General features: G+C 43.2%; 1 protein-coding gene across 3 annotated transcripts in view; it reads left to right on the top strand.

Annotated features, from left to right (window-relative positions):
- The first annotated feature begins 1486 nt into the window (after positions 1 to 1486).
- Positions 1487 to 20315, top strand: part of CDH12 (cadherin 12) — a 799528-nt gene continuing 780699 nt past the window's right edge. Inside the window, exon 1 of one of the 3 annotated variants that reach the window (XM_033935287.1) lies at positions 1487 to 2038. The gene's annotated coding sequence lies outside the window, so the exon portion shown is untranslated. The remainder of the gene's footprint in view (positions 2039 to 20315) is intronic. The other 2 variants (XM_033935284.1, XM_033935288.1) reach the window with 2 other exon arrangements.

Genomic DNA, 20315 nt, shown 5'->3' with positions numbered 1-20315 from the left:
TTTCAGGAAAAGGATTTTTTTTTTTTTTTTGGGGGGGGGGGGGAAGGCAATGGGCAAAGCACTGTTTATTGATCAATTTTGGGTCCTCTGTGCATAGGTAAAATGTTCTCCTGAATAAACTCCATTGCACTTATTTCTGTGTTTTAGCATAGCAATAAAAAAAATATATAGTATGATCTAATGCCAAAGTGCACACAAAATCAGGCTAAAGCACCCTAAACCAGGGTTATTGAATTCTGGTCCTCAAAGTCCACAGGCAGGCCATGTTTTTAGGATATCCATAATGAATATGCATGAGAGAGATTTGCATGTGCTGCTTCCTAGTTATGAAAATCTCTCTCATACATATTTTATTCTGGATATCCTAAAAACTTGGTCTGCCTGTTGACCTTGAGGACTGGAGTTAATTAGCCCTGTCCTTGCGTATCGATAGGCATGTGCACAGTAGATTTTTGAGAATGAAAAACTTCCAGTATATTTTAATTTTGTTATTAACACATAATGAATTGAAAAATTAAAGAAACACCTTTGCTATGCACATTCCTACTAGCAGTGATAGAAAGAGCTGGGGGTGGAGATGAGTCCTCATAGATCAGTTGTTCCCAAAACTGGTCCTGGAAGCACTGCAGCCAGGTAGGTTTACACAGGATATCCATGATGAATATTCATGAGAGAGATTTGCATGCACTGCCTCCACTGACCAGTTGGGTTTTCAGGATGTCCACAATCAATATGCCCGAGAGAGATTTGCTATCAAGAAAGCAGTGCATCAATCTCAGGCATATTGATTGTGGATATTCTGAAAACCTGACTGGGGATGGAGGTCCTTGAAGACTGGGTTGCAAACCAAAGGATGCACGAAATCCCCCAGAGAGCAGTGAAAGGCTGAGCCTTCAGTCAGTTTGTGATCTCTCAGACTTAACAGAGCCAGATTGTGAGGACAGGATGGGGTTTGGAAATAATGAGAAAAGAAATAATAATAATAACCCCCCCCCCCCCCATAAAGCACAATTTAAAAAAAAAATAAAATTGAAGAAAGAAAATACAGCCCCCCCCCTTTTTTTTTTTTTATTTGCACAAGATAAAGGACAGCACACACACTCCGGGAAGTTGTTTAATCTATTAATGTGAACTGCAGGAAGAGAGGATCTTGGTTTGCCTTGCATTACTAGAACTAACTCGTCCACAGAAGGGACTCAGCCTTTTCTTCGTCTCGCGCTCCTTGATTTGCGAACAACTGACAGCTACGTTCACCTACTGTATAGTAGGTGCGTCGAGTGCTATTTTAGGACAGAGTGGGTCGCCAGTCGTGGGGCTTAGAGAAACCCGCTGTCCTTAGCATCTGACCCCGTCGAAATGTTGGTTTAAAAAAAAAAAAAAAGTGCGCGGCGCCGGAAAATCAATCTCCGCTGCCCCTGGCGAAAGCCCCTCGAGCCCGAGCGGCCGCAGCGCTGCCCCGTCTTCTCCCAAGTCCTCTAGAAGAGGGTGAACGCCGCGCGCACAGCTTCTCAGCTGCAGCGCGTCCGTTAGTCTGGGAGCGCGAGACGTGGGGGGGATCCCCGAGCTCGTTCGGCGCCTTCGCCGGCTCCCCTGCCGCGCGCCCAGTCCTCTCCGCGCTGGCCCCGCCCCCTTTCGGCTCCCCGCGCTAATCAGGTCAATGATCATCCCGCGGCTCGTGGGGGGGGGGGACCCGGCGGGAGCCTATCGGAGCTCCGGCAGCGTCTCGCCCAGAAGCAGCTCCTGCTCACTTCTCTAGGAGCCTCCCAGGATTTCCAGCTGATCGTTTCGCCTCCTCTTCTTTCAACGGGGAAACGTTGAACGTAAACAGTGAGACGAAGAGAGGGGGGCAGGAAGATTAATCAAAACAACACCAAACACGGTCGTCATCCCCCCCACCCCCCTACTCTTCCCGTGCGCGACTACCTGGAAGGCGGTATCTGAGAACTTGGATTGCTCCTAGATCACTGCAGATCGGGCTCTGGGCTTTTTTTTTTCTTCTTCCCCCTCAGCCACGTTTGGAGAAAGGATTTCATGTAAGGTAAGCGCTCTATCTATTCGCGTGTGCGGATGGTGCTACGTGTCTGCACTGAAAGTTCGCTCTAAGCTGGCTTTTTTTATTTATTTTTTATTTTTTGCAAGGGAGCAAAGTGGCCGCGGTCTCCGGGAGGTCAGCGAACCGCAGAGCTCGGTAGATGCGGAGTGCATGCGGTTTATGAGAGAGCACATGCACAGATCTGTGTTTGCGCGTTGGTTTGCGATGGGAAACACTTTCCTTCCGCGCTTTGTGTAATGATCGTAGCGAGGAATGTTGGAGGTTGAAGTGGTGGAGCTTAGGCTTGGTTTTTAAATTGGAACGTTCTGAGCCCCCCTTTCAGCATGAATTCTGGAGGCTTAAAGTTCCCGGAAAAGGTGTTATTTTGTTGTTGTTTTAATGTGTGTGTGAATATGCATATTTTTTTCTATTACTACTGGTCACTAGATTTTTGAAAGTGAGATGTGCAAAAACACCTGCCACTTACAAAAAAAAAAAAAATAGAAAAATAATGCTTCTTTGATGGTGCTTAAGCTGTGGGATGAAATTATAGTGACACGTTTAAAGCTGGTGAGGATTTTGTTGAGAAATAAGCTTATAGTAGCAAAGGTAGAATGGGAATGGAGCACAAACTAAAAATACAACTGAAAGCTTAGCATGAATTGGGCAAAATAAATGTTGGGCAGATGATCTGAGACACCTGTTTTTGTAATGTTTAAGATGTATATTTGAATCCCCTAGAAATTCTGCATTTTGATCTCTGCTTTTTTTTTTTTTTTTTTGTAAAAAAAAAAAAAAAAAGGGGGGGGGGACATTGCTGAGACTTACAGCATGAATCACATTTCACTTGCTGGGTTGCTGGCCAAAAGTTTACCATTTTGGATGAATACCAAATCAAGATTGATTTCAGACGCAATATAACAGTATCTAACGCTATAATGTAAGGGGTTATTACTGGGATTTGAGGAGGTCCATTTTGCCGTTGTTTTTTCTGTTTTGTTTTGCTCGAGTTTAGCAATGAACATAGCTCCATTAGATTCAGATTCCAACTTATCTCTGACCAGCATCCAAACCGACCTGAAATGTCTTGTATTTAAATTTCAGGTGCTTTAATGATCTGCAGGAGCTTACTCATCATTTGGGAGCTCCCTTGTGTGGTTGGGACAGGAAGCTGTCATGATATTTTACTAATCTCTAGTCTGAACTGAGTGCTGATAACTATTATTGTATAAGACAAGCAAACAGGAGTGATAAGGGATCCTAACAGCCAACAAAGTCAGGGTTTAAATCCTTCTCCACACACAGGCTCCTTGTGACCTTGGACAACCCCATTGTCTCAGATACAGAATTAGGGCCTTAGTGACTGGTAAAAAAAAAAAAAAAAAAAAAAGCCCTCTTGGAAATAGTGGGACTTGCATTAATAACTCACCTTCATGTATTAGCCCTTATATTGTAAGCATTCTCAAGTAATAGGTGTTTTATAATGCACCGTAATTTGAGGTACCAACGAATAGACATGAGCTAAATCATATATTAATTCAAGAAGGGCCTGGTTGCAAATGCTATACATCACCAAAGTGGGGACTGAGTTACACTTTGGTGAACCACCTTAGCATTATGTAGATTTGTTTTAATCCGTCTAGTCATTTTTGGACTTAAACTATACAGATCACATCCCTTTTCTCTCCTCTTCCTCCTGCCTGTATAGAATTCAAAATAAGGAATTGGAATCTGGAAACATTGTGGGGGTCCCACACTCTTTTTGTATTCCCTAAATCATCACGTTCAGCCTTGTTTAGTGCAAGTCTTGTGACTGAATAATCTACTTTGCAATTCTACAAGTTTAGAGGCAAGTAAAAAAAAAACCAAAAACCAACAACCCTGTACCACTGAAAGGATGGAGGATCCCAAACATGATAAATGCATACTTATCACACTCATTAGTGTGCAGAAAGTGTTACAGATTTTAATGGTTAGATTGCAACTCCTATGTGTGTGACAAAAATTATCAGTCTTAAGGCTAAAGTTGCTCTCAGACTAATGCAAATATTAACATAATAGAAAGAGCTCCTTTTGGAGGAATAGCCTAATAGGACTGGGAACCTAGGGAACTGGGTTAATTCTGAATGCAACTCCTTGTGACACCCCCACCACACATACCATAGAAAGGCAGTATATCAAATCCTTCCCCTTTTGGGATAGTTTGAGTACCTGCAGTTTCACTCACTCCGTATCCCACTATCCACAGTAGTCCTCTCCGTGATTTTATTCCATCCTTAGGATTCAGTGCTCCAAAGGAGCACCTTCAGGAGACTGATACTGCACTGATGTCTTAAATTTTGGAAGAGAAACACTGTATTTTGGATTTAGTTCTTTTTTTTATCCACTAGTAATTCAGGGTGAGTTACATTCAGGTATTTTCCTCTCCCCAGAGGACTTACAATAACTGAGGCAATTAAGGGTTAACACCCTAATTCTTTGTATGGTATTCAAAATTGCACATACAAATATGGGTGCGCACCCAATTTGCGTGTGCAACTTAATTGATAAACGATCCATTTAGAACCAATAATTGGGTGCTAATAATGACATTAATTTCAATTTTAATGCACGTCTTTAGGCAAATTTTATGTGTGAATCTGAAAAGAGGGCAAGGCCATGGGAGGGGCATGGGCAGATTGCGGAATTCCTGGAGTTTTTGTGCAGTTTTACTGAATAAGGGGGATTGACGCCTAATATAGGAGCAAGAATTTATATCAGGCTTTAGTTAGTGTAAATCTTCATGCCCTAACTCTGAGCGCCATTTATAGAATAGTGCTTAACGCTAATCTTTGATTGGTGCCATGTTTGGTGCCATATACAGAATTCAGATCTAAGTGGCTTGCCCTAGATCAGGGGTAGGCAATTCCGGTCCTCGAGAGCCACAGGCAGGTCAGGTTTTCAGGATATCCATAATGAATATGTATGAGATGGATTTGCATGCACTGCCTCCTTGAGGTGCAAATCTTCTCGTGCATATTTATTGTGGATATCCTGAAAACCTGACCTGCCTGTGGCTCTCGAGGACCGGAATTGCCTACCCCTGCCCTAGATCTCAAGGAGCAGTAGTGGCCATGTGATTCCATGTCAGGAGCGAGAGAGAGAGCACCCACCCTGGGTTACTACAGCGATCCACCCTGGGTGCTATTTTCCTCAGGGCACTGGTACCCCTCCTGCTCTCCGCCACCCTTCCCACTCCTCCCCCTGCCATGCGTGCTGCCTTCCCTCCCCCGTCCCTTTTTAACTTTGGTGCAAGCAGCCACGAACTTGCTGCTTGTGGCACCTTCGGCGCCCTCTCTGACGTCACTTCTGGGACCCGTGCTTAGGAGAGCGCCGAAGCCGACGTGAGCAGCAAGTTTGTGGCTGCTCGCACCAAAGATAAAAAGGTATGGGAAAGGACGTGCGTGGTAGGGGACGGGGAAGATGGCGGGAGAGAGGTGGCATAGCCACTGTGTTAGTAACCTCTCAGTGCTAATGGGAGTATTTGGTAGCCAGCAAATATGCAATACAAGGATACATCCTGTGCTTGTATATTAGCGTTTTCTGATGCTAATTTTCCCCTTTCACTGGGGCGCCAATGCTCTAAGTTCCACGTTAAAGTCCTGCCAGTCGTTGCAATGCCGGTAAAATTTCCAATTTCAAAACTGCAAGCAGCGCTCGAAGAACCTTGCATGCAAATGAGATTTGCAGAAATCCTGTCAATCCTGGGAGAAAGTGAGCGACACGTGCGCAAAATACTGTAGTTCACAGTAAGAGGCATAAGTGTGCGCATGCCCCAGGAGATGCTACGTCATAGGCAGGCATGAGCATGAATCATAGATGCGCCTTTTTGTAGTGTATCATAGGCACACGTGATAAGTGTCCATCGATCCCATTGGAGGGAGGGAGAGGAGGCAGTGGAAAACTACACTTCTCCCTCCATATTTGCAGTTCCTGCAATCGCAGTTTTGATTATTCACGGTTTTTAGCTTGCTGGCTCCTTCCCCCCCCCCCCCCCACAATTATGTCAGCTTGCATAGAGAGATCGCTGATTCCAAGCGTTTACAGAGAAAATCGCCGATTCCCAGCACTTTCTTCACCGTGTAGTGACTCTCCTTCAGGAACAGGCCAGGTCTCACACCATGTTTTTCACGGATTCACCATATTCATGGTGGTTTTTAATAGAAAACAGCGAATAACATATGAAAAAGTTATTTGCGGTTTTTCTGTATTTGCGGTTCTGTTAATCCCCTGTCACAGCAGCGAAGATGGAGAAAGAAGTGTACCTATAAGCAAGCCATGCAAATATGAAAATACAAGATATATATGCTTTTTTATACACTGCTTTGGCAGGACATGGTGGTGGAAAGCTGGAATGCTCTTCCTGAGGCTGTTATAGGGGAAAACACCCTCCAGGGATTCAAGCCAAAGTTAGACAAGTTCCTGCCAAACCGGAACGTACACAGGTAGGGCTAGTCTCAGGGCACTGGTCCTTGACCTAGGGGCCGCCTCGTGACCAGACTGCTGCGCACGATAGACCGCTGGTCTGACCCAGCAGCGGCAATTCTTATGTATTTGAACTTTTAACAAATGTGCATGAGATGTGCTTTTAACACATGCATATCAACGCTACTGGCACCTCAAGACCCGCTGTTAAATTTGCAGTGTTAAAGGCCGGCACTCCATTTTGTGCATCATCAGGCATTGTCTGGGCATCGCCCGGAGTGCTCATTTTAATACATTTCGAAACGATTATTGGAGGTTGCTACAAAGACCGCGTTTAGCCAATTTGTGCACTGGTAGCTGAAATGTGTCGATGCTAAACCGGTTAGATCTGGTTTAGTGTCAGTAAGCTTAGAACATCGGGGCCTTGTTTTGGCCTTTTCTTTTTGCCATTCCCAGTCAGGTATGTAGGAAGTGCTCTGTTCCTAGTTCTGTTCACTAAAGTTTGTTCTACAGACTTCGTACTTCAGTTGCCAATATAATTAGCTTCTAAGCTTTCATGAGTTACAAGGAGGGAGGAAAAAAAAACATTTTCTTTTTAATTGGACATAAGACACAGAGTACATTAACTTTATTCCTTTTACCATTTGTCTGGTTCCTTAGCACTTCTCAGAAACCTGTGCAAGAAGATTTTCTTCTGTATTATGTCTGCACCGTTAAGTTTCAAGCTCAAAATACAGATTTGAGAGAAAAATTACAATAGTGACACACTTCAATGATGAACTTGTCAAGATGCTTTGTGACAGTTGTCAACATATAAATGTGATTCACAATGACTGGTAGCCAAAGACTCCTATTCAAGAAACAAAGTGTTATGTCACAAAGAACCAGGCAGCATGTTTTATTTAATTGTTAATTAGCCTGTGTTTTGATTCTTTTCTAATACCTACTCTTTCCTGATCATACTCAGGTTTCTTAAGGACATTGTGTTCTCATAGCTTTTGACTGTCAGTAATGAGTAACCAAATGCCCAGTATTAATGAGACAATTTTTCTTTACAACATACACACTAAAGCATAATATATGTATGCAATATTTTAAGTGCTGATTGAATTTGTAACTTATTACCCTGTGGAGTTAAAGCATTAGTGGCAGGGGATTGATTAGAGTGCTTGAAGTCTATGGCTGAGCACATTAATATCAAATCTCAAGGGAGATTTCTAATTGTTTTCTTCTACATGTCTAAATAGTTTAGTGGTTTTCAACCAGGTCCTCAAGGACCACCAACCCAGTCTGTTTTGAAGATATCACAGTGCATATTTATACAATATGGGTCTGATTCTATAAATGGCAACTAACTGTAGGTGCCACCCTGCGCTAGTATAAAATCTTGTTTAGCAGCGCCAAGCGGATTTAGGCATTGCTAGGCAGCCTAGAGGTAGTCCTTAACGCGCGGAATAGCGTGCACTAAAATGCTGCGCGCGCTAGCTGCTAACGCTTCCTCTTGAGCAGGCGGTAGTTTTTCGGATAGCGCGCGCACTAAAAATGCTAGCGCACCTTTGTAAAAGGAGCCCTTAGTCTTATTTGGAAACAGCATTCCTTTTCTTCCCTTAGATTAATCCCGCTCTCAATGAGAAGGTCTTGCCCAAAAAGGGCTTGCAAGTCTGTCTGTGAAATATTATGCCCTTAATTCTCAGGTGTAAATTGGACCCTTTAAAACCAGTGGCAAACAAAATCTTAAACCAAAATAAATAAATAAATAAATAAATTTCGAATTAGCTCTGCTACTGAGGGAATCCTGTCTAACCCTTGGTGTTAGTTGCAGCACCACTATACAGTGTTCCCCTGGTCATTTGCGGTTCGCTGTTTGCGGTCCTGGTCATTGGCGGATTTTCAGACCGTGAATGACCGGGCAGGAGAGAGCAGCCGGAGCGCCGGCGAGTGAAGGAAATCACTCGCGGTATGCTCCGACCGCCTCTTCCTACACTAAAGTCGGGCCTCACCAATCAGGAGCTGCGTGTCAAAGTAGCTGCTGATTGGTGAGGCCCGATTTTAGTGCAGGAAGAGGCGGTCGGAGCATACCGCGAGTGATTTCCTTCACTCGCTGGCGCTCCGGCTGCCCTCTCCTATCTCCCCCGCTAAAAACCGTATTCGCGGTTTTTCAGCATTCACGGGTGTTCCAGGAACGGAACCCCCGCGAATATCGGGGGAGTATTGCATACAAAACATATTTAGCTTTTTGAATACCTCTGTCAATCTGCTTACTGCTCACAAAACAAAGCACACTTTTACCCCTTTATTCTATAAACTTGGGTGCACAATGTAAATTTTTGACCTTTACAGCTGCTCCTTTAAGTTTCTTTTTTAACATTCTCCTCATGTTAAAGCTAAATGCTATTATACTGCATTTCTTGTGTGCCCTTACTCAAGAGATATTGGAGCTCATTTTTTAAAAAAAGAAAAACATCAAAAATGTGGCATAAATGGGCAGATGGACATTTTTCTTGCCAAACCCTTCCAATTTGCTATTTTTGAAATGGATTTTGTAAATGGATTTCTGTGGTGCTTGTCTGCAGTGTGTCTAAATCTCGAGAGGGCGTGTTAGATGGCAGGCTTATTATTTGGACATTGGGCGGGACTAGGACAGGCTTATTATTTTGACATTTTTCTGTAATAATCAAACATTTTGGAAAACGTCCAGGGTACAATTTGGACATTTTGGGGCTAGACCTGTTTTAACAATGAATATATGTCAAAAAGGTGCCCAAACTGAACAGATGACCACCCCCACATGACCTCCTCCCCCACTCTGCCAGTAGTCACTGACCCCCCTCCCACCCCTCAAAGCTATGAATGAAACAGTACATTACCAGTCCTCATAGAGCTGGAAGCAGGTATCTAACTACATTGCTCACAAGGCTACTCCAGTCAAAGTGATGAGGACTTAGACCTATATTCCATTCTATCTAATACACATATGATGGAATATGTGAGTTTTCCAAAATCTATCCAAATCCCACTGTACCTACATATACAGTAGGTGATACCTGCAGGTATAAGAGCTATTGGTGTGGTAGGTTTTGGGTGGGTTTTGGAGGGCTCACCATACATGATAAGGGTGTTATGGTGAGATGTGTACTTGGGCCTTTTTATGTGACATTCACTGCAGTGCCCCACTGCACTGGATGCCCACTAAAAATTTTTAATTTATTCAATTTTTCTATACCGTTCTCCCAGGGGAGTTCAGAACGGTTTACATGAATTTATTCAGGTACTCAATCATTTTTCCCTGTCTGTCCCGGCAGGCTCACAATCTACTTAATGTACCTGGGGCAATGGGGGGATTAAGTGACTTGCCCAGGGTCACAAGGAGCAGCGTGGGTTTGAACCCACAACCCCAGGGTGCTGAGGCTGTAGCTTTAACCACTGCGCCACACACTCCCCTGCACATCTGATCCCTCTCCCACATTCCAATGGCTTACTTTGTGCATTTTTCTTTTGGATGCTTTATTAATGGTTTGAAAAGATAGATGCACTAAAGAGGACATCTGAGAAATGGCCACAAAATATTTTTCGCTGTTTTGAAAATGGTCATTTTCACTTCTGGATTTTCGTGTGCCTTCTGCAAAATAGCCAAACTTGGATTGGGGCATCATATCAGAAATGTCCTTCTATATCAAATTTAATTAGTTATAAAGCGTCCCCAGCGCCATTACCTCCTGTACCAAATCATGCACTCCACTAAGGACTAGGTCTAGAATTGATTCCCTTCATGTCAGTTCCTGAGCCAGCTGCTCCATAAAGCAGTCCTTGATTTCATCAAGTCCATTAAGTAAAGAACGTACTGGCACTAAAGTATTTAGGTGCTGGACAATTTTTAACTTTTTGTTATATAGCAACACTCCATGGATTAAATAGTTTTTTATGTATGGATCTTCAGAACACTATCAGGGACCAAATCTTAGGTCTGCTTAGGTCTTCTTCGATCCAATTATTAGATTTTTTTATATATGTGTTATCACTTGTATGATCACATATTAAACTAAGTGGCTTTTGTATCTTGATTCCATCAAGGCATTTTACCTCTGTAGCATGCCCTGACGTCGGAGGAGGGGCGGGACCGCTGCGGAGGAAACAGTTCCGAAGCAGTTTGGAAAGATGTTATAACCGCGATCTTGTTTGCAGGCTGGTCTTCAAAAGTAAACGGTGCGGGGAGGCCAGGGGGGGAATCCGGACGTCAGGGGAGAGAAACCGGATGCCAGGGAGGAGGAAGCTGGACAGCAGCACTTCCCGACTGACCCTCCTCCTTGCCCTCTAAAGCAGGTGAGGCAGCGGCCGGCCATCAAGAGCAGTGCTGCCGCTCCTGCTTTAGGGGGCGAGGGGGGAGGGTCAGCCCAATCAGGAAGCCGATTTTTTGGAGTTTTGAATTGATTCAAATCGTGAATCGGGCAGCACTACTTTGTAGGGGGGTGGGGTGCATCAGTGCCTGGAAGACATGATAAAGAAAGGGGCGGGGCTGGGTTTAAACCAGACAGGAGTTTGGCACTTAAATGTGTGTGTTGGGCTGTGTCAGAAAGAGGGGTTCTAAGACCGTCATTTTATTGGGAGAGGGATCAGATGTGCAGGGGAATATGTATTGACTGGGTGCTCTGTCATGGCAACTGTCCCTACCTGTGCCCAATTGTGTGTGGATCCTGCCTTGTTGTCAGGCACCACATCTAATGCAGTGGCTGTGCACTGTCTGCTCTGTGTGGTAAATGCAGAGCAGATTCAGGGCATTTCTCACACAGACTTTGCACTTATCATACATTAAGGCCCTCTTATCAAGCCACAATTGCGAATACCGCACAGCAAATGCACCAAAGCCCATTCAATTCCTTGGATGCATTTACTGCGCTGGTCTGCGCTATTCAACTTGATTAAAGAGGCTCTAAATTTTGCTTTAAATGTGTGGTAAGTGAAAAATTTGCCATACTTTTAGTTAAAAAAAAAAAAAAAAAAGCGCCCCTCAGTGGTGATTCAATCATAAAATAATGGTAAGCTGCAGAATGAGTGGGCATGTGTGATGGAGACTGCAAACCGAATTGTCTTCAAGTTTTATATTTGGGAAAGTTAAGAACACTGAGACGAGAGGCTGATTTACAGACTTGAGAACATTTCAAGACAACCAGAAAATTTTAAAAATAATAAAACATTCCTTCTCTTCTTAATGTTTGAATGAGATATGTGAGAAAATTGATGTATAGTGTATCTTTCTTTTTCTATTTGATCTCGGCAATAAACTATCCGAGTACTTTTTTTTTTTCTTTAAATACTTGTACCAATCTTCAATCATTACCTAACTGAAAATAATTTTTTTTTTCTTGTTTATATCTCTTGCCCAATAAATGAAATAAACTGGATGTCTGATAGTGTAGGTAAAATAGATACTCATTTAGTTAAGCAACCACATATAATCATGGAGCCCTCTTTTGCAATATTGTTTTCAATATATGATTTGAGTTTGATACAGCTACATGCATTTTATTTTGCATAAGTTATTATGCATTAATGGTCAGATTCTATAAATGTTTTTTTTTTAAATGGGTGCCGGAAAAGATTGGCTCTAAGGGCCTGATTCTATAAACGATGCTAATTGCGCCTAACATATAGGTGTTGCTTGGCGCAGTTATGCCATTTACAAAATTACACCTAGTGGTACCTAACTTGACTTAGGCATTGCTAGGCATCCTAACGGCAGGCACCGGTACATTAGACCAGGGTTTTCCTGGCCTAATTTAAAAATGTCTACCAGAAACACCTTGTGACACCTACGTCATACCACGTCTATTCTTGTCCCCTAATTACACCCACTTTTCAGGTCGGCGTTGCTGGATGGCGGTAGGCTTGTTGACTTAGATGTTGCTAGGCGCTGCACAGAATTCTACACACAACTATAATCATATTTTTAAATTAGCTTTTAATGGCATGGTTAATTACCACTTCAGTCAAAAAGATGCAGGGAGGAATTTTGTACTTTGATGTGATGGTTTCTTACCACGTCAATTAAACTAATTAAGAAAAATTAAATACCGTGCCACTGGCTAGTGGCACTGTTTATAGAATCCCCCCCCCCCATTAGTGCTATTCTATAAAAGGGTGTGTGCCCTTTAAGAATATAAAAATAGCCTTACTGGGTCAGACCAATGGTCGATCCAGCCCAATATTCCATCTTCATGGAGACCAATCCAAGTCACAAGTACCTGGCAAAGACTCAAATAGTAGCAGCATTCCATGCCACTGATAAGAACTTAAGAATTGCAGCTGCTGGGTCAGACCAGTGGTCCATCGTTCCCAGCAGTCCACTCATGTGGTGGCCCTTAGGTCAAAGGCCAGTGCCCTAACTGAGACTAGCCTTACCCACGTATGTTCTGGTTCAGCAGGAACTTGTCTAACTTTGTCTTGAATCCCTGGAGGGTGTTTTTCCCTATAACAGCGTCCGGAAGAGCGTTCCGGTTTTCTACCACTCTCTGTATCAAAGTCCCTCCTCGAGGGCTGAAATCCAGTCGGGTTTTCAGGATTTTCCCAATGAATATGCATGAGATCTATTTGCATGCACTGCTTTCATTGTATGCTAATAGATCTCATGCATATTCATTGGGGAAATCCTGAAAACCTGACTGAATTGTGGCCCTCAAGGAGGGACTTTGACACCCCTGTTCTGGGTGAAGAAGAACTTCCTTACGTTTGTATGGAATTTGTCCCCTTTTAACTTTAGAGAGTGCCTTTCGTTCTCTCTACCTTCCCTCATATCTGTCTCAACAGCAGACTATGCACTTTTCCTCTAGGACCTTGTCCAAACCTTTTTTAATACCAGCTACATTAACCGTTGTGACCACATCTTCTGGCAACACATTCCAGAGCTTAATTATTCTCTGAGTGAAAAAATATTAAAAGTATTGCAATGTATTAAAAGTATTGCTATGAAACTTCATTGAGCGTCTCCTAGTCTTTGAAAAAATTGATCCATATGTATCCGTTCTACACCACTCAGAATATTTTAGACTTCAATCATATATCCCCTTAGTCATCTCTTTTCTAAGCTGAAGAGCCCTAACCTTTTTAGTCTTTCCTCATACGAGAGAAGAACCATCCCCTTTGTCATCTTGGTCACTCTTCTTTGAACCTTTTCTACTGCCGCTATATCTTTTTTAAGATAAAGAGACCAGAACTGAATGCAATTCTCAAGGTTAGGTTGCACCATTGAGCGATACAGAGGTATTATAACATTCTTAGTAGAGAATGACACGGGGACAAATTTATCCCCGTCCCCTCAGGAACTCAATTTCCTTGTCTCTTCCCCGCAAGCTTTGTCGCTGTCCCTGCCACATTCCCGTAAGCTCTACACTTACCGCAATAACCTCAAACCACACAAGCCTCAAACACTTCAAAATCATTATGATTTTAAAGTGTTTGAGGCTTATGCAGATGAGGACAGAGTTTGCAGGAATGGGACAGGGACAGGAAAAGAACTCACCGGGATGGAAAAATGGGTTCCCGTGGGTACGGGGAAAAATTAGTCCCCTTGTCATTCTCTAATTCTTTGTCTTGTTTACCATCCCTTTTCTAATAATTCCTAGCGTCTTGTTTTCCTTTTTTTGGCTGCTGCTTAATGTTGATTTCTGTAGCCCAGCTTTGGATGCCAGACTTATGCCTGCTGAAACCTGGTATAAATCCTGGTACATATACTGAGCATGCTGGACCACTATCCTGTAAACCTGTGCCCAGTTTTTAGGAATGCCAGTGAACCTCCCATACCCCGCCTGTGGTAGTTCCCCATTTTGAGATACGCACCGTGGGAGTTGGGCTCCCAGCCAGGTGCAAGCAGAAATCCTAATTGGTGCCAATTAATGTCAATAAGTGGTTCCTAGCCTCCACTTACTAATGTTGACTGGCTCATTATCTAATGAAGTTGTGCACGGATCTCAGCAGCATGCCCAACTTTGCACACCCTAATTTCGGCACCGTATATAGAATCTGGGAGAAAGCGGATAAAATTTTATAGTAGGCTGCCTAGGTTTCAAAATGGAAAAGCTCTGTTTTGTAAGGACGTAGAGAAATCTACTGTATCTAATATAATAAAACCCTAGACACGCATGCGCACTCTTACCTGCGTGTTCCATGATCTCTGATCCATGATCAGTAGGTTTGTGGTGGCAGGAGTGCGCATGCGTGAGTCCCCAGCCTTTTAGCACCTACCTACACTCACCGGCAGGACTGGCCGCCAGCGCTGGACTCCCTGCTCTCTGCAAGATCGCGATGTCGGCTACTCTCACAAGCCGCACCAGCGTCAGAGAAGGCTTCCGATGCTGGCAAGGATCGAGAGGAGCCGCCGCGACACCTTTAAACTTAAAAAAAAAATTTGCCCGGAGCAGGCCAGACCACGGAGCGGGCAGGGAAGCGCCGACAACACTCAACAAGCCGCTCAACAAGACCAGTCACTCAGGCAGGCAGCCACGCGAGGGAGGGCAACAGAATGAAAAAAAAAGGTAACGTGCAGGGAGAAGCTGGGCCTGCCTGCGAGGAATGCAATAAGGGAAGGGGGGCTAGACCATGGGAAAGGAAGGGGGAGGGGCCAAAAGGAGCAGGCCACATCGTGGTAAGAGTAGGGAAGTGGGGTGGGGGGAAAATGCTGCTACTGCTGCACAGGGACCTGGAGGGGAAGGGAAATACCGCTGCTGCTGCTGCTGCTGCACAGGGAAGTGGTGGGGGGAGAGAAATGCTGTTGCTGCTGCACAGAGAAATGCAGGGAAATAAATGACAGACAGACAGTAGGAGGGAGGGAGACAGACAGAAAGGAAGAAAGACACAGGGGCAGGGAGAGGGACAGAAAGACAGAGAAAGGGGGCTAGGGAGAGAGAGAGAGACAGTGGAAGGGAGAGAGACAGAAAGAAAGACAGACAAACATATATTCTAGCACCCGTTAATGTAACGGGCTTCAAGACTAGTATTACTATAAAATAACTAGCACAAATCTTTCAGACATAGTGGCTAGATTGAAGCCGTAGGCATTCATGCTTGAGATTAGGCTGTTGTTTGCAACAATATAGGAAATATCAATAACATATCCCAGGTCTTTGCATGCCAATACTAAACAAGAGCAAGCAGGAAAAAAAAAATACACATTTGGGGAATAGTTCTCACAAGGTCACTTAAACTTGGGTGCTGGGATGCTGTGCGCTAAGCCAAAAATAATGTACAATATTTGCTAAGTTTGTTCTTTTTCAAAGAGAGAACAATCTTTGAAAAGACCAGAAAGGTGTTGGAGCCATTGACTACATATTGTAAAGAGGAATAATTTATTTTATTTTATAAACAAGGAAAGTACATATCCTGGGGGTGGAGGTGGGGTAAGTGAAGGGAATGGAATTTTATGATTTTTATGAATGGTTTAATGAAGGTTTGATTTATTGATTGTATATTAGATGGGAGGGGGGAAAATTACTTTGTTGCAGTAATATTTGAAAGTTTGTTGTGCTTATTATACAATTGTACATATATGTGATTCATTTATGGCGCATTTGTAGTTTGAAAATCAATAAAGAATTAAAAAGAAAAAGAAAATACCATGCACTTTTTTACCAAAAAGGGTGCACTCTTTTCCAGTAGCATATGCATGAATTAGTATGTGCATGCAAATCTGGAAAGAGAATCTTTTTGTCATGCCTGCAGAATAGGACAAGCGTCAGAAATCAGATGCAGGTCATTTTGGAATGAGGGATAGAAGAAAAGGGTAATAGGCTGCTTCACAGATTCTTAACCTAATCCTCGACACATACACAGTCAGTTGGATTTTCAGGTTATCAGCAATGAATGTGTTTGAAACAGATTTCTATGTACTGCCTGACTTGTGTGTAAAACTATTTCATGAATATTCTTTGTAGATGTCCTGAAACCCTGATTGTTCTGTTGAGAATCTATGGTCTAGAGCAGTGTTCTTCAACCACTGGTCCATGGACCAGTGCCGGTCCACAGGGCCAGCACGTGCATCAGACTCAAAACAGTGTTCTTCAACCGCCGGTCCACGGTGTGATTGATGCGGCATTATCTTTGAGCCAGCTCCCTCTTCCTAACTGATTCAGTGCACAAAGCCATGGGCAGTGGCTCCTATGGGCATCCTGCGCTTGAACCAGAAGCCTTCTCTCTGATGTTGCAACGTCAGAGGGAAGGCTTCCAGATGAGGCAAGGGACGTGCAAGGTGCAATTAGTACTATTATGGGGGCGGGGTCTGGGGGTGGAGATTGGGTAGAGATGGGCGGGGTCTGGCCCACGACTTAGCCCTGTGATCTTCAACCGCCGGTCCACAGACCGATGCCGGTCCACAGAATAATTCTTTTATTTCTGCCAGTCCATAGGTATAAAAAGGTTGAAAAACACTGGTCTAGAGCAGTAGTCGCAAACTTGCGGTCCGCCAGGTACTATTTTGTGGCCCTTGGTATGTTTATCATAATCAGAAAAGAAAAGTAAAATAAAACAGTTTCTTGATCATATGTCTCTTTAGCTATAAATTACAATATTATTAAGACTTGGCCCAAAGGAAAGATTTATAAACTATAAAGAGTTTTACCTCATGCAAAATTGTCACTTCTGTAATAAGACATTAACTATTTTTTTTCTGAGGCCTTCCAAGTACCTACAAATCCAAAATGTGGCCCTGCAAAGGGTTTGAGTTTGAGACCACTGGTCTAGAGGGATGTGTGGACATATATGAAGAAAGGGGTGTTGCAGAGAAGTTGGGATAGTAGAGGATCCTCTGTGTAGATAGCACTGTGATGGGAAGACTTGGGGGCCTAAAAATCAAAGACAGGTGCTACAGAAGCTCATCTTTTATCTGAAATATTTAGGCCTGTGCTCATCCCAGATAATGTTATTTTCCTCAGATATTGGATTTATTTATTTATTTATGTATTCATTCAATTTTCTATACCGTTCTCCTAGGAGAGCTCAGAACGGTTTACATGGGTTTATTCAGGTATTCAAGCATTTTTCCAGTGATGTTGTCATAAGATGATTAAAAGGCCAAAATCTACCAATATTGATACAGATTAATGAAGTACATGCTTTGGGGTTATGTGACCAGTTTACAGCAAAGTCTCATATTGTGTTTGTTTTATATATATATAAATATGTCCGTGTGTGTGTGTGTATCTTCATACGTATGTCCCAGTAATGGACAGAACGGTTATTTATTTATCTGAAAAAAATTGGTTTCTCGTGGATGGATAACAGCTTTTACGTAACATGCAAAGTTTATAAAGCGTGTGTAGCCTCTAGAACAGGGGTGTCAAGGTTCCTCCTCAAGGGCCGCAATCCAGTCGGGTTTTCAGGATTTCCCCAATGAATATGCATGAGATCTATTTGCATACAATGAAAGCAGTGCATGCAAATAGACCTCATGTATATTCATTGGGGAAATCCTGAAAACCCGACTGGATTGTGACCTTCGAGGAGGGACTTTGACACCCCTGCTCTAGAAGAAGAGAGTACTATTTTTTTATTATAATTTATGGACCACCTCTCCAAAATAGTTTGGGATTGGTGATTTATAATTTAATATTAAAACAGCAAAAACAAAAAAAAAATCAACCAACACACAACATTGATACTGATGGCATAACAACTAGTATATACTCTGTGAACTGAAAAAAACACACACAAAAAAACACCAAAATGTTTTTTGTTGTATCTTCCACAGAACTTGGCCGATTCTTATGAAATCTAGTGTGTCGTGTCCTGAATGAAGTTGATGGAAAATGTAAATATTTTCACTGCACCACAACACTACCTTTTGTAAACGAATTGTGAACTGAATAAAAACACATCAAAAAGTTTTATGGCGTATCTTGCAGAAAAATTAACTGTTGAATGCATTGCACAGGAGTGGAGGCCTGTCTATTGATTGAAGCAATATGGCTATTGACCTCATCTCCTATACAATGCATTCAACAGTTTACATATTTCATATATATTTTTTAAATATACCATATTTTCCGGTCCATAAGACGCACTTTTTCCACCCCTAAAAAGGGACTCGCGAGAACTGACTGCAGCCATTTTGAAAGCAGGGCAGGCCCAGGCAGCAGCGCAGACAGCAAGATCCTGCCAGCCCATACACCGCTGGACCACCAGGCTTAAGGGGCGCTTAAAATGGTATTGCGGGTGGGAGGGTGGTTTAAAAGGAAGAGCTGGCGGTGGGGGTGTTTTAAAAAGAAAGGTGTGTGGGTATGCCGTGTTTTAAAAAGAAGTACCGAGGAGAGAAGAGGAAAAAATTGTTAGTCAGCTGGGACGGATCCCTCCTGTCTCAGCCTACCACTAGACCATCAGAGGTGAGGAGGGTGGTAGGTTATAGGTCAGGGAAGGGGAGACAGGGTGCAGAGCCTGGCAAGAAGTGAGGGAGGCTGAATTTGGTTCAGAATGGTTTTTTTCTTGTCTTCCTCCTCTAAATCTGGGGTGCGTCTTATGGTGAGGTGTGTCTTATAGAGCGAAAACACGGTATTTTGATTTTTGATTTGAGACTGTTGGATCAGAAATAGGAAGTTGAGACTTTTGCAATCAGAAATAGGAAGTTGCGTCAGAGGACACTTTTCCAGCAGCCTTACGCGACGCGACTTCAAGGCTCTAGCTGCAATACAACACATAGCCTTATAGAAATCAGCACAAAGAGAAGGTAAGGGGAAGGGAGGGAGGGAGATGGCCGGCGGGTGGGAGAGAGGGGGTTGCCAGACTGCACGCTCATTCACCGAGCGTGCTCATTCTTTTAACTGTGGTGACAAGACCAGTCACCGCTCCACGGGGTGGTGAATGGCCTTCTCCCCATACTTGCGGTGACCTTTTTTTTGGGCACCGTTTCAGTGGGTTACCCATGGATAGCCACGGTTAACAACCACCGTGTCATTTTCTACTCCTAAGTCTACCACCTTACAACCTCATATTATGTCCTCTAGTTTTACTGCTTCTCCATCTCTGGAAAAGATTTGTTTGTAGATGAATAACTTTCAAGTATTTAAACATCTGTATCATATCTCCTCTATCCTTTATTTCCTCTAGGGCAGGGGTGTCAAAGTCCCTCCTCGAGGGCCGGAATCCAGTCGGGTTTTCAGGATTTCCCCAATGAATATGCATTGAAAGCAGTGCATGCAAATAGATCTCATGCAGATTCATTGGGGAAATCCTGAAAACCCGACTGGATTCTGGCCCTCGAGGACCGACTTTGACACCTGTGCTCTAGGATATTCATGTATTCAAGCCTCTTCTAATACTTGTCTTGGCACAATCCTGATATCGATTTCATAGCTTTCCTCTGGACTGCTTCAAGTCTTCTTAAATACTTAGCAAAATACAGTCTCCAGAATTATGCACAATATTCCAAGTGGAGCCTCACCAACAACTTGTACAGGGACATTAATATCTCATTTTGTTCTGCTATCAATTCCTGTCTCTATGCAACCCAGTGTCCTTCTGGCTATGGCCATAACTTTGTCACATTGTTTTGCAGCTTTGAGATTCTCCAACGCTATCATACAAAGGTTCCTCTCCAAGTCTGTGCATATCAGCTTCTCACCCCTGGCATATGCAGCTCCTTTGGATTTTTATTCCCCAGGTGCATCACTCAGCACTTCTTTACATTAAATTTTAACTGCCAATCATTAGGCCATTCTTCTAACTTTCACAGATCCCTTCTCACAGATCCCTTCTATTCCCTCCGGTATGTCCACTCTGATGCAAATCTTTTTGTCATCCACAAAAAGACACAGTTTTCCTTCTGATACTTCAGAAATATCAT

Source organism: Geotrypetes seraphini, chromosome 2 (genome assembly GCF_902459505.1).
Source record: "Geotrypetes seraphini chromosome 2, aGeoSer1.1, whole genome shotgun sequence".
Taxonomy (NCBI): Eukaryota; Metazoa; Chordata; class Amphibia; order Gymnophiona; family Dermophiidae; genus Geotrypetes; species Geotrypetes seraphini.
This window is presented reverse-complemented; position numbering and strand designations above follow the sequence as displayed.